This window comes from Microtus ochrogaster, chromosome 7, assembly GCF_000317375.1.
Source record: "Microtus ochrogaster isolate Prairie Vole_2 chromosome 7, MicOch1.0, whole genome shotgun sequence".
NCBI lineage: Eukaryota > Metazoa > Chordata > Mammalia > Rodentia > Cricetidae > Microtus > Microtus ochrogaster.
The window spans coordinates 20,998,106-21,010,173 of NC_022014.1; the positions used below are offsets into that span (position 1 = coordinate 20,998,106).

The 12,068-nt window shown below is 44.3% G+C and overlaps 1 protein-coding gene and 1 pseudogene across 1 annotated transcript in view; both read right to left on the reverse strand.

Annotated features, from left to right (window-relative positions):
* The window catches only part of Fam222b (family with sequence similarity 222 member B), a 61,355-nt gene extending 51,531 nt beyond the window's left edge, over positions 1–9,824 (reverse strand). Inside the window, exon 1 of the mRNA XM_005349475.3 lies at positions 9,722–9,824. The gene's annotated coding sequence lies outside the window, so the exon portion shown is untranslated. The remainder of the gene's footprint in view (positions 1–9,721) is intronic.
* On the reverse strand, positions 1,588–1,718 carry LOC113456414 (annotated as a pseudogene).
* Positions 9,825–12,068: the final 2,244 nt, after the last annotated feature.

Sequence of the window (12,068 nt, forward strand, 5' to 3'; positions counted from 1 at the left end):
AAAAAAAAAAAAAAAAAAAAAAAAAAAGAGGACTAGAATTATGACTAATCATTTGATAGTACTTGATACTTGATGCACTAACATAGTATCTGGGTTCAATACACATGGTAGCTCCCTCTCTCTCCTGGTCTCCAGGATACCAGGCACACATGTGGTACACATACATTTAAGAAGGCAAACACTTATATACATAAAACCTAAAAAGCTTAATTTAAAAAAAAAATACACACGCTAAACCAGGACAGACATAGTAGGTGTCTTAAACCTCTAACTCCAGCCCTTGAGAAGTGGAAACAGGAAATTAAGAGTTCAAAGCCAACTTTGGCTACATGACAAGACTGTCTGAAAAACAAAAACTAATGGGGTAGAGAGAAGGGATGGAAGAGAGTGGGAAGGCTGGAAACCTTACAGCTCTTTTGAAAGCCTCTGATATTTCATTTGCACAGACGCTCTGGTGTTTCTGCAGCAGTGCAGCAGGGGAAATGTTCTGTATAAAAATAAGCATTACCGCTAACATGGTGTTGCACGCATTTAACCCCCTCGTTTCTGGGAAGCAGAGGCAGGTGGACAGATCTCTGTGAGTTGGAGGCCAGCCTGGTCTAACAGTGAGTTCCAGGCCAGCCAGGGCTACACAGTGAGACCTTGTTTTTTTGTTGCTGTTAGAAACAAAAAAAAAAATCATAAAGATAAGCATTGCCAGTACAAAAATTGTAAAAAGGACAATTCTTAACACATACTACATGTAGTGAAAGTTTATTGATCTTCATGTAATTTATAAGCAATGGTCCTTTTCTGACAGTTATTTTTCCGACTCCTTAGCCTGTACAGTCCACATCCTTCTTGGTGCCCTCAATACACTGGTCAAGGCTACCATGTCTCCACTGACTTTAATCTCCCATCATCACTCCAGTTTTGTTTTGAGAGATCTCCGATGCAGCCAAAACTGGTCTGGAACTTCTGAATTTCCTACTGCAGCTCCCAAGTGCCGAGACCTGAAGCACGTGCCTCACTACCCAGGTCTGTCTGTTTTTCCTTCTTCTCCCAAAGTTCTGAGGTTTGAGCCCCAGGCTTCCTGCTAATTCCAGACAAGGGTTCCATCACGGAACTAAATCTCTATAGACAGCTACGCTCAATTTTTTTTCTTTTTTAGAGGTAGGATCATCTTCCTGATGTTGCTACACAGTTTTTTTTGTTTTTTTTTTTTTGTTTTATTTTTGTTTTTTTCGAGACAGGGTTTCTCTGTGGCTTTTGGAGCCTGTCCTGGAACTAGCTCTGTAGACCAGGCTGGTCTCGAACTCACAGAGATCCGCCTGCCTCTGCCTCCCGAGTGCTGGGATTAAAGGCGTGCGCCACCACCGCCCAGCTGTTGCTACACAGTTTTAAGAGTTTAAAACCAAGTATTAGGCACACCTCTCTTGTGAAAGCGTCCTGAGCTTCCTGGCTGGCTGGCTGCACTATCCGACAGTACTCTGCAAGGTCTCAGCCCATTTCTGCCCCTTGTTTGTCCTGTCTTAGTAGTGCCTATCAACAGTGCCTCTGGCTTCACGTCTTCAAACTTTTCTTTTTGTTCATTCTTCAATCTTTCTTTATAGAAGAGTCTGAACACAGATCCCCACAACCACAAATTAAGCTGCCGAGTTTCTCAAATTAGGAAACAGCGCAATGGACAAGCCTCAGACCCTTGCGTGATCTTGTTATCTTCCCTGTCAGGTAAGTTTTTCATCTTCAAAATTCACTGTTTACTTGGAATGCCTTATCTTGTCCCACTTGGAGGCCCTGTCTTACAGGTTCAATGCAGAATGTCTCCCAGCAATACTCCTCAGTCCTGCGTCCACTCTCCTAACAAATCATCTACTCTGCTTCAACAGCCATTCACAATTTTTTTCTCCCATTTCAGCTTCTCTGAAAACAGGATTTATTTTATATCCTGATCAGCATGCCTGACCTGATAAACAGTACCTTTCTCATTATGCCCGGGACCATGGGTGCAGCTCTGGGGGAAAGTCCTAAGATCAGTCTTCAGCACCACAGGAAAAGTGACTTTAGGGCCTTTATTCCCAGCATTTGGGAGGCAGAGTCCAGTTTAGTGGACACAGGGAGTTTCAGACCAGGTGGGGTTACAAAGTAGCCAGGAGTGGTGGTCCAATACCTTTAATCTGGGGAGGCAGAGGGAGATGGACCTCTGAGTTTGGGGCCAGCCTGGTTTACAGAGCAAATTCCAGGACCGCCAGGGCTACACAAAGAACCCTGTCTCAAAAGATATGGGTTGTTTTGTTTTGTTTTGTTTTTTACAATCCCTGGCACAAAAAATTGATCATATGGGATTATATTCTATTACAAATACTTTGCAGTTGTTTATGTGCATGGCTGTTTTGGCATGTATGACTGTGCACATGCATGCCTGGGGCCTGGAGAGACCAGAAGTGGGCACAGGATCTGCTGGAACTAGAGTTTCAGACAGTTGTGAGCCATCATGTGAGTGCTGGAAATCCAACCCAAGTCCTTTAGAAGAGTAGCCAGTGCTCTGAAGCCACCTCTCCAGCCTGTTTTGTCCTGTTTTGTTTGAGAGAGGATCTTAGCATCTATCTAGCCCAAGTAAGCTTCAAATTCAAGATCCTCTTTCTTTAGCACAGCCAGCGCTGGAATTACAGGGAGCACCATGACTTTCAGCCTCTATCAGGATTACTTCATATAAATTCTTTCTTTTAAAGATTTGTTTTTTATTTCATGTGTATGTATATGCAAGTGCCCATTGAAGCTAGAAGAGGGTCAGACCCTGGGAGCTAGAGCCACAGACATGTGTGAGTCACCTGGTGTGGTTACCGAAAACCACACTGGGTCTTTTGGTGCCATTAACAATTGAGCCATCTTGCTGAGGGTGTTGCTGCAGGCCTTTAATACCAGCACTTGCTGGGATTATGTCATTATGTTTTGGTTGTCATCCTCCCCCGACAACTTCCACCATTCCTCAAGTTAATGTCCACTTTGGTTGTTTTTGTTTGATGGATTTTTCTTCATCTTTGTCTGGCAGGGTCAAATGTAGCCCATACTGGCCTCTCTCTGTGTAGTAGAGACTGACCTTGAACAATTTCTTCTGGTCCTCCTACCATCTTCCAACACCTGAGATCATGCCTTGCCACTTTTTTTTTCTTTAGTTAAAAAAAAAAAAGGTTTCTCATTGGCATGAAACTCACCATGCGGCTGGCTGGAAAGATCTGCCTTTTTAAAACTGGAATTAACAGTGTGCTCTTCCTGGGGCTGGAGAGATGGCTCAGAGGCTAAAGAGCACTGGCCGCAACCGGGTGGGGTGGCGCTGCCTTTAGCCCTACACTCTGGAGACAGAGGCAGGCAGATCTGTGAAGCCAGCGTGGTGTACTGGGATTAAAGGTGTGCACCACCACTGCCGGGCCATTCCAGGCTTTTTAAACACAGGTTCTGAAGATCTCGAGATTAAACTCAGGTCCTCAGGTTGCAGAGCAAGCATTTTACTGCTGAGCCCCCCATGTTTTGGCTTTTGTTTGTGACCTTGTTTTTATTTGAGACAGGGCTCAGTAGCCCAGCTCAAGGAGATCCTACACTGTCTCAACTTGCTCCTAAATTCTAGTCAAGTCTGTATTAACCAATGAGGGCTCTAAGGCAATAGTGTATTATGTAAACTCCTTTAAAGACACAATTAGGCTGAAGATCTCAACCCAGGTTTGTTGATTATGATTCAATAGATTGTCATTTTCATGCAACAAATATTAATGAGCAATTACTCTATGCTAACTGTATAAACACTAGAAGCAAACCCTTGGCATCTGGGAAGCTATTCTGCACCACTGGTCCATTTTTTAAGTCTTTTTTCTTCCTTCCTCTCAATCCGGCTCTATAAGAACCTGAACCTCTCACTTGTAGTCCAGGCTGTCCTCAAACTCATGTTTATCCTCCTGCCTTACCCTCAGGAATGCTGGGATTTTATTTTATTAATTTATTTTTATTTATTTATTTATTTTTTTGATTTTCGAGAAAGGGTTTCTCTGTAGTTTTTGGAGCCTGTCCTGGAACTAGCTCTTGTAAACCAGGCTGGTCTCGAACTCACAAAGATCCTCCAGCCTCTGCCTCCCGAGTGCTGGGATTAAAGGTGTGCGCCACCACCGCCCAGCCGAATGCTGGGATTTTAGATGTAAATTACTACCTCCACCCCATTCTTGAATTACTTATTGTCCAAATGGGACTACTTTACAATGCTTACAATGCTTCCTACCCCCCCCCCCTCTTTTTTTGAGATAGGGCCTCCGACTCCCACGTAGCTGTACACAGATAACCTTTAACTTCTGACCCTCCTGTCTCTATCTCCCTGTGCAGCCACGGGTGGACAACCTTTAACGTCCGACCCTCCTGTCTCCACCTCCCTAAGCAGCTGTGGATAGATAACCTTTAACTTCTGACCTTCCTGCCTCCAACTCCCTAAGTAGCTGGGAACAATCTTTAACTTCTGACCCTTCTGCCTCCATCTCCCTATGTAGCTGGGAATAATTTTTAACTTCTGACCCTCCTGCCTCCAATTCCCAAAAAACTGAAATTTCAGGCAGGGACATCTGAGCCCAGTATTACCTGTGCTGGAGACAGAACCCAGGGTATGAAGCATACAAGCATTCTACCAACTCAAGGAGGTTACCACCCTAACTGACAAGTTTACTAAGTAAAATCCACTCTCTGTTTTACAGTTTGCTGTTGTCTGTGCTGCTATTTCTGTTTATTGTTGCTTCCTCCAGTACTGGAACTCCAACCTGCGGCTTCATGTATGCAAACAATGTACTCTATCTACCACAGGCCTAAAGTCCCAACTAGTTTCTCTTTTAACATCTTCTCATATAGTTCCCCTTTAATCAGTATTTCAGAAAAAAAAAACAAAAACAAAAAAGAAACTATTTATGCCTTACTTCCTTTATTAGCCAGGTGCTGCAAAATATCACAAGAGACTGTTTCTTTTTATTCATGTTTATTGTTACATTGTGTGTGGGGGGGGTGCTTCAGCTGGAGGTCAATGGGGAGGGTCAGAAGACAACCTGCAGGAGTTGGTTCTCTCAGTACAAACTCCAAAGATCAAACTTGGGCAGTTGGGCTTGGAAACCAGAACCTTGGCTGGATAAGCCATACTACTCATGAAATGGGTTGCAAGATCAAAAGGTCAAAAGGAACTCTTAGGAAGTTAAGTCGGGTAGTGGTGGTGCATGCCTTTAGTTCCAGCACTCCAGCACTTGGGAGGCAGAGGCAGGCAGATCTTTGTGAGTTCCAGAACAACTAGGGCTGTTACACAGAGAAAACTTGTCTTGGAAAACCAGAAATAAAGACTGTGTTGGGAAACAATTATTTTCATGATTATAAACATCATAATCTTGTTTTTAAAAAGAATAGGTTTGATGCCAGGCAGCAATGGCGCAGGCGTTTAATCCCGGCATTTAGGAGGCAGAGGCAGGTAGATTGCTGAGTTCAAGGCCAGCCTAGTCAACAAGAGCTAGTTCCAGGACAGGCTCCAAAGCTACAGAGAAACATCTCAAACTCCTCCTCAAAAAAAGAATAGTTTTTTTGTTTTAGTTCTTTGTTTTGGTTTGGTTTTTGGTTTTTCAAGATAGGGTTTCTCTGTAAAACAGTCTTGACAGTCCTGGAACTCAATCTGTAGACCAGGCTGGTCTGAAACTCAGAGATCTGCCTGCCTCTACCTCTGGAGTACTGTGATTAAAGGCGTGCACCACCACCGCCCGGCTAAACAGAATGTTTTTAAGTTTCCATTGAAGCACATGACTTTTTATTTTTTTTTTTTAAAGAAAATGATTCACTAGCAGAATAAAAAATAGTTAAGTTGGGCAGTGGTGGTGCAGGCCTTTAATCCCAGCACTCGGAAGGCAGAGACAGGCAGATCGAGGCCAGCCTGGTCTACAAAGTGAGTTCCAGGACAGTCTCCAAAGCTACATAGACACTCTGTCTCGATAAACCAAATACATACATACATAAAGGTAATAATTAAACCTTCGTCCTGTGTCTTGGCTCTTACAGGGTCATGAACTGAGCAGCTCTTATGTCCTCATAATTAATCCATTTCTCACTTTAATCAGGGGCAATCAAGGTACTGGCCAGGCCCTACTCTTCCCAGCAAAGGAAATCCTCATCTGGTCACTATTACTTGCTACATACAAGTAACTAACATAGTTAAAGAATTGTAGTAGAAAAGGAAAGGATAGGAAGTTTTCATAGGCACTCAACAAACCTATTACTCTCACAGAAAATGGGTGATATTTATGGTCTTGTTTGAACTAATGGAATTCTCCAATAAGGGGAAAAGGCACTATCAACATTAAAAATAGATGTCCAATTATTAAAAATAAGATGGCTAGGCAGATTTGAATATGTTCTACCCCTATTTCATTTACAATGCGTAAAGACAGAATAAAGTTGGGGTCTGGAAAGCCTGTAATAGCAACAAATACTTTAATCTGTGTGCTGGAGACAAACCTCAAGGACCCAGAGGTGCTAATAAGTAAGTACCCTACCTGAACTACATCCCAAGTACATGCCCCCGACCACACTCTCCTTTCTTTTCTTTTTGTTTTAATTTTGAAGTACTGGAGATCAAAATGAAGACTTTGGACACGCTAAGTAAACATTCTTCACTGAGCTATATCCACAGCTGGGGCGCGCAGGATCTCACTATAGTAATGCTGGCCCATTAGCCTTGAATTCACTCTAACCATGTGTGTGTGTGTTGGGAGGGGTGGCAGGATCTCACTATACTAATTCTGGCCTATTAGCCTTGAACTCACTCTGTAGTCCAGGCAGGTCTTGAACTGGACCTCCCACCTTGCTTTCACATTCCCCAGCAGCTAGTTGCAATTACAGCCGGGGTCAGCAGGGCTAGCTCAAGTACAGCCCTTATGTTTAGACAGAGTTCCACTGTGTAGGCCTGGCTGGTCTGGAACTCACTATGTAGACCAGGCTGGCCTCAAACTCAGGGACTAGCCTGCCTCTCCTTCCGCTCCACCACATCCAGTCCTCAAATCCCCTTTAAAAACTACCCCTGCTGGGCTGGAGAGAGGGCTCAGAAGTTGGGAGCACTGACTGCTCTTCCAGAGGACCCAGGTTCAATTCCTAGCACCCACATGGCAGCTCACAATTGTCTGTAACTCTGGTTCCAGGGGATCCGGCACCTTCATACAAACATACGTACAGACAAAACACCAAAGACATAGAATGAAAGCAAATAAATTATTAAAAAAAAGAAGAGGCCGGGCGGTGGTGGCGCGCGCCTTTAATCCCAGCACTCAGGAGGCAGAGGTAGATCTCTGTGAGTCTGAGGCCAGCCAGGTCTACACAGTGAGTTCCAGGACAGCCAAGGCTATTACAGAGAAACCCTGTTCTGAGGGGGTGGAGGGAAGAAGGAAGAGAAAGAGATGGGGGCGGCAGGACTATCCTCTAAGACAGAATAACCAGACAGAATTTATTGGGAGAGTCAAATAACTAGATAGAACAAAAAAGGTTAAATGTTGCCATATAGTTTTAGGAGAGAAACATAAAAATAATGTGTTACCAGACAGAGTTAAAAACAGCTAGGGTTCACTTCCTCCACGCCTCTAGAAGAGTCCACTCCTCTTATCTGTGGATTTCACGGATCTAGCACAGCCACTCCCACCTTTATTCAGCTCCAGCAATCACTCCCCAGTTTTCAAAAGGCCTCACCATTTCAAGCTCTCAGTCCTCAGAGCCAGCAGAGCTAAAGTGTCTGCCTTCCTGCCCACTTGAAAGGCATCTGCACTTATCTTTCGAAAGCTGTGCCTAGAAAGGCACTCTCTCCACGGAAGCAGGCAGTTTAACTCTGTCCTTTGCTTTATCTACCCTCAACAACAAAGACTCGAGAGTGCTCCTCCAGTCTCTAAAGAACCAGCCGTCTCTTGGGCCCTTGCACAACTCCCTACTTGTCTTTTTCACTCTAAAGAAAAGATTCCACAGACAGGAGAGTAACAACAACAGAAAGAGTTGAAAAGCTGCTGTACACCAATCTGAGCTCCAAAGCAGAGAATCCCCCTGGGGCAACCAGACTCTTGCAAAGGAAGCTTTTACAATTAAAAAAATATCAGGGTCTGGAAGGCAATTCTTCCATTATTGTCATTGTCATACCCTTTGCTTTCTTTGCAGTGTGCTAAATAAATTTGTTCTTTTCCCTACAAAATGGAGAAGAGGGTGAATCTCTTGGAACTGGCGTTATGGATAGTTGTGAGCCATCATGTAAGTGCTAAGAATGGAACCTAGGCCCTCTTTAAAACCAACAAAATTCTGTAAACCACTGAGCCATCTCTCCAGCCTCCAAATAAATAAATGATTTTTTTAAATAAAAATAATAGAAGCTTGTTCTGGGCTAGATGATATAAAAAAAAAAAACAACCTGTAATCCTACCAACTTGGGAGGCTAAGACTGGAGGATTGCAAATTCAAGGCCAGCCTAGGTAAATTAGCAAATTAAAAAAAAATACAAAAGGGGCTAGTGGCAGGGTACGTGCAGAGTAAACTTAAAACCCAGGCTCAGGTTCCAGTATCAAAACAAGTAAGTAGAGACTGGGGAGATGGCTGGATGGCTCAGCAATAAATCATTTGGCACACAAGCATTAACTAAGGACCCTCCAAAACCTCAGCCAGGTGTGCCAGTAATCCCAGCTACTGGGGAAACACAGGCAGGACTGTTAATTCAAAACTAACTTGTACTTAAATGCAAGACCCGGTCTCAAAATAAAAGGTAAAAGGAAGGCCGAGGATGTAGCTCAGGGCTTCAGTCTTGTCCGTATTTCCTCCTCTTGGGTCAGGAGCTGCAGCTGCATACCATTTACAGGAGTATGGTACTTTTCCCATACAATTTGACAGTCAAGTTGTCACACCACAGAATAAAGTGTTATTTCCACAGATGTCTGCTGTGCTTATGCAGAAAGCAGGTTTTTTGTTCACTGAGGTTTTACAAATATGCTTTGTTTTTACTGAGAAATCAGTCACTCCATTAATAATCATAGGGTCTAAAACATATAGCATTGTCGGGTACATAGCATCCGTATGGTACTTACAACTTATTGATTTCATAAGCACTCTCAACCACATACATGAAGCTTACGAAAGCCCTGTATTTAGTATTGCATTTTCCAGAGAGTCAGAAAGGTTAAGTGGGTTCTATCCAAGGTTATCGATCGGTTTATCTGTGATGGACTTGGTTCCAAACCTGACTCCAAGCCCTTGGCTTTTTAACCTAGACCCTCCTGGATTTAAACTGAGCTTCCGATTCCTAAGCATTACCCAGGACACACCTTAACTTCAGTGACTAGCCCTTCTCTGCCTGATTCAGAGTTGGCTTCTTCAGCTCCAGCACGGCTTTTATTTTCCACCACCCTTCCCCCAGCAACCATTCTCTGAAAGAAGCGGAAAGGGAGAGGCGACCCAAAGCTCCTGGGGGAAGGGATGATGACAAACCAGGCAGCGCAAGGCACTGGCCCTGCCGTGAGCCCCTTCACTCCACGAAACGCAGCCCCTTCCCTCCGCCAAGCTGTCCGGCTCTGGGACTCACGACCTAGTCATCCATGCTCCAAATTCTCCCACCATCACCTCAAACTATCCCTTCCCCCACGACCCTCCGTCCCCGACCAGCAGAGGCCAACCCGCCACATCTGCACTCCCCAGGGTCGATTCCCCTTAAACTTGCACTTACTGTCGGTGACTGGGCCCGGCCCTCATGGCTGCTCCGTGGTCGCCCGTCGCCGCCACTGCCGCTCCACGCCCCAGCCTCTCAGTCACAGCCGCCGTCCGGACTGGCCGGGAGCCGCTCTAGCGCCTGCGCAGCCGGAGTGCCCGGGGCCCTCTCAGGCAGTCTGCGCCTGCGCATCTTGCTCCGGGGGCGTCTTTCTCAGTGCCTGATGGCCGGCTTCTCTGAGTCTCAAGTGCGCTTCGCCACCGGCTGGCCTTGGGTACTTAAAGTCTCAGAGAATGAGGCTCCCTTACTTAAAAGTAAGGCCTCTAGAATATCTTGCCTAGATTACTAAAGTCTTGAGCTGTGACCTATCTAAGAGGTCATACATTTAAAGACTCTTCCAGCATTCTGGATCCTACTTGCATTTAAAGGCTGATGTTTTAGGCATCGAGGAAATTGCAGGTGAAAGTTCCCTACTGTTCATCTCCAACCCTGGAGTCTGATCTTTTTGCAAACTGGAAAAGAAGACCTTTAGCCCTGTATGTATGGTAGTAACACACGCTTGTTAACCCAGCAGCACTTGGAAGATTAATACAACCGATTATGAGCGACTAAACATAGGTCCTAGGAACCAAACTCCCGACCTCTGCATGAGTGCTAAGCATCTCTCCAACACCTATACATCTATCTTTAATGGGACTCTTCAGGCCAAGCGGTGGAGGCACACACCTTAAATCCCAGCATTGGGAGGCAGAGGCAGATGGATCTCTGTGGGTTCGAGGCCAGCCTGGACTACCAAGAGAGTTCCAGGAAAGCCAGGAGTGTTAGACAGAGAAGCCCTGTCCTGGGGAAAAAAAATTACATATAAACAAACAAATAAATAAATAAATAAGAAGCTATCTATGAGTTTGAGGCAAGCCTGGTTTATGCAGCGAGTTCCAGGACAACCAGAGCTACACTGAAAGGCTCTGTCCCCCAAAAAGAAACTAGGTGTTACTTCTTTTTGCCTTCTCAGAGAAGTACCTAGGAACCTGAGGATTTTCATCAGAGGCTTACAGTAGTATCAGTATTGTGGTAATGACGACAACGATGACGACTTTGGCTCTGGAAAACACCATCTTATTATGTCATCCACGGGTGGTCTTGAACTCCCTATGTAGTCCATGTTGGCCTCAAACTTACTATCATCCTGCCTGAGCTTCCTGAATTACAAGATTACAGTCATCTATTACCATGCTTAGCATATGTTTATGGTTTCTAAGAATATAATTCTAGCTGAGCAGTGGTGGCTCATGCCTTTAATTCCAGCATTCAGGAGTCAAAGGCAAGGCAGGTGGATCTCTGTGAGTTCAAGGCCAGCTTGATCTAGAGTGAGTTCCAGGACAGCCAAGGCTACACAAAGAGACACTGTCTTGTAAAATCAATATATATATTCCTATGTTGCTATGTTAGTATGTACTAATTGGTATATAATACAGTACACACAGTTTCAAACTTAATGAGTGAGCTGCCTTCTACCTGGTCTGGGATGGAGGGACTCTCAAACTTAATTAGGGTTGCTAACATAGGTGACATTGTTAACAGCAGTATGGACAACTTAACCAGTGGCTGCCGTACTGGACAAAATGTCTCCTCTCATTTTTTATTTTTCTTTATAAGTGTCTTCCAGTGGCTGGAGAACTGGCTCAGTAGTTTAGAGCTCTTGTTGCTCTTGGAGAGGAGCTGGGCTCTATTCCGAGAGCCTACATGGTAGCTCACAACCATCCATAACTCCGGTTTCAGATATTCACTTCCGGCCTCCTCAAGCACCAGGCACATACAAGGAGCACATGCATGTATGCATGCAAAACACTCATACATATAAAATAAAAAAATCTAAAAGTGTCTTCCAAATAACTATGAGGATTTCTCAACTATGTTCTGGGTGCTGTTCTTTTTTTTAATATTTATTTTATGTCTATGGAAGTTTTGTCTGCATATATGTTTGTATGTGCACCACGTGTGCATGCCTGATGCTCTTTAAGACCAGGAAACTGTGTCACATTCCTTTGAACTGTAATTATAGATAGTATGAGCCACCCTATCAGTGCTGGGAATCAAGCCATCTCCTCTGCAAGAGCAGCTGTGTTAGGGTATCTATGACTGTGACAGAATACCATGACCAAAAGCAAATTGGGAAGGGAAAGATTTATTTTTTTGCTTACAAATTTCTACAAATCCCAGTCCATCATCAAAGGAAGACAGGGCAAGAACTCAATGACTGCTAAAGAGGCCATGGAGTGCTGCTTACTCAGCCGCCTTCTTCTTCTTCTTCTTCTTCTTCTTCTTCTTCTTCTTCTTCTTCTTCTTCTTCTTCTTCTTCTTCTTC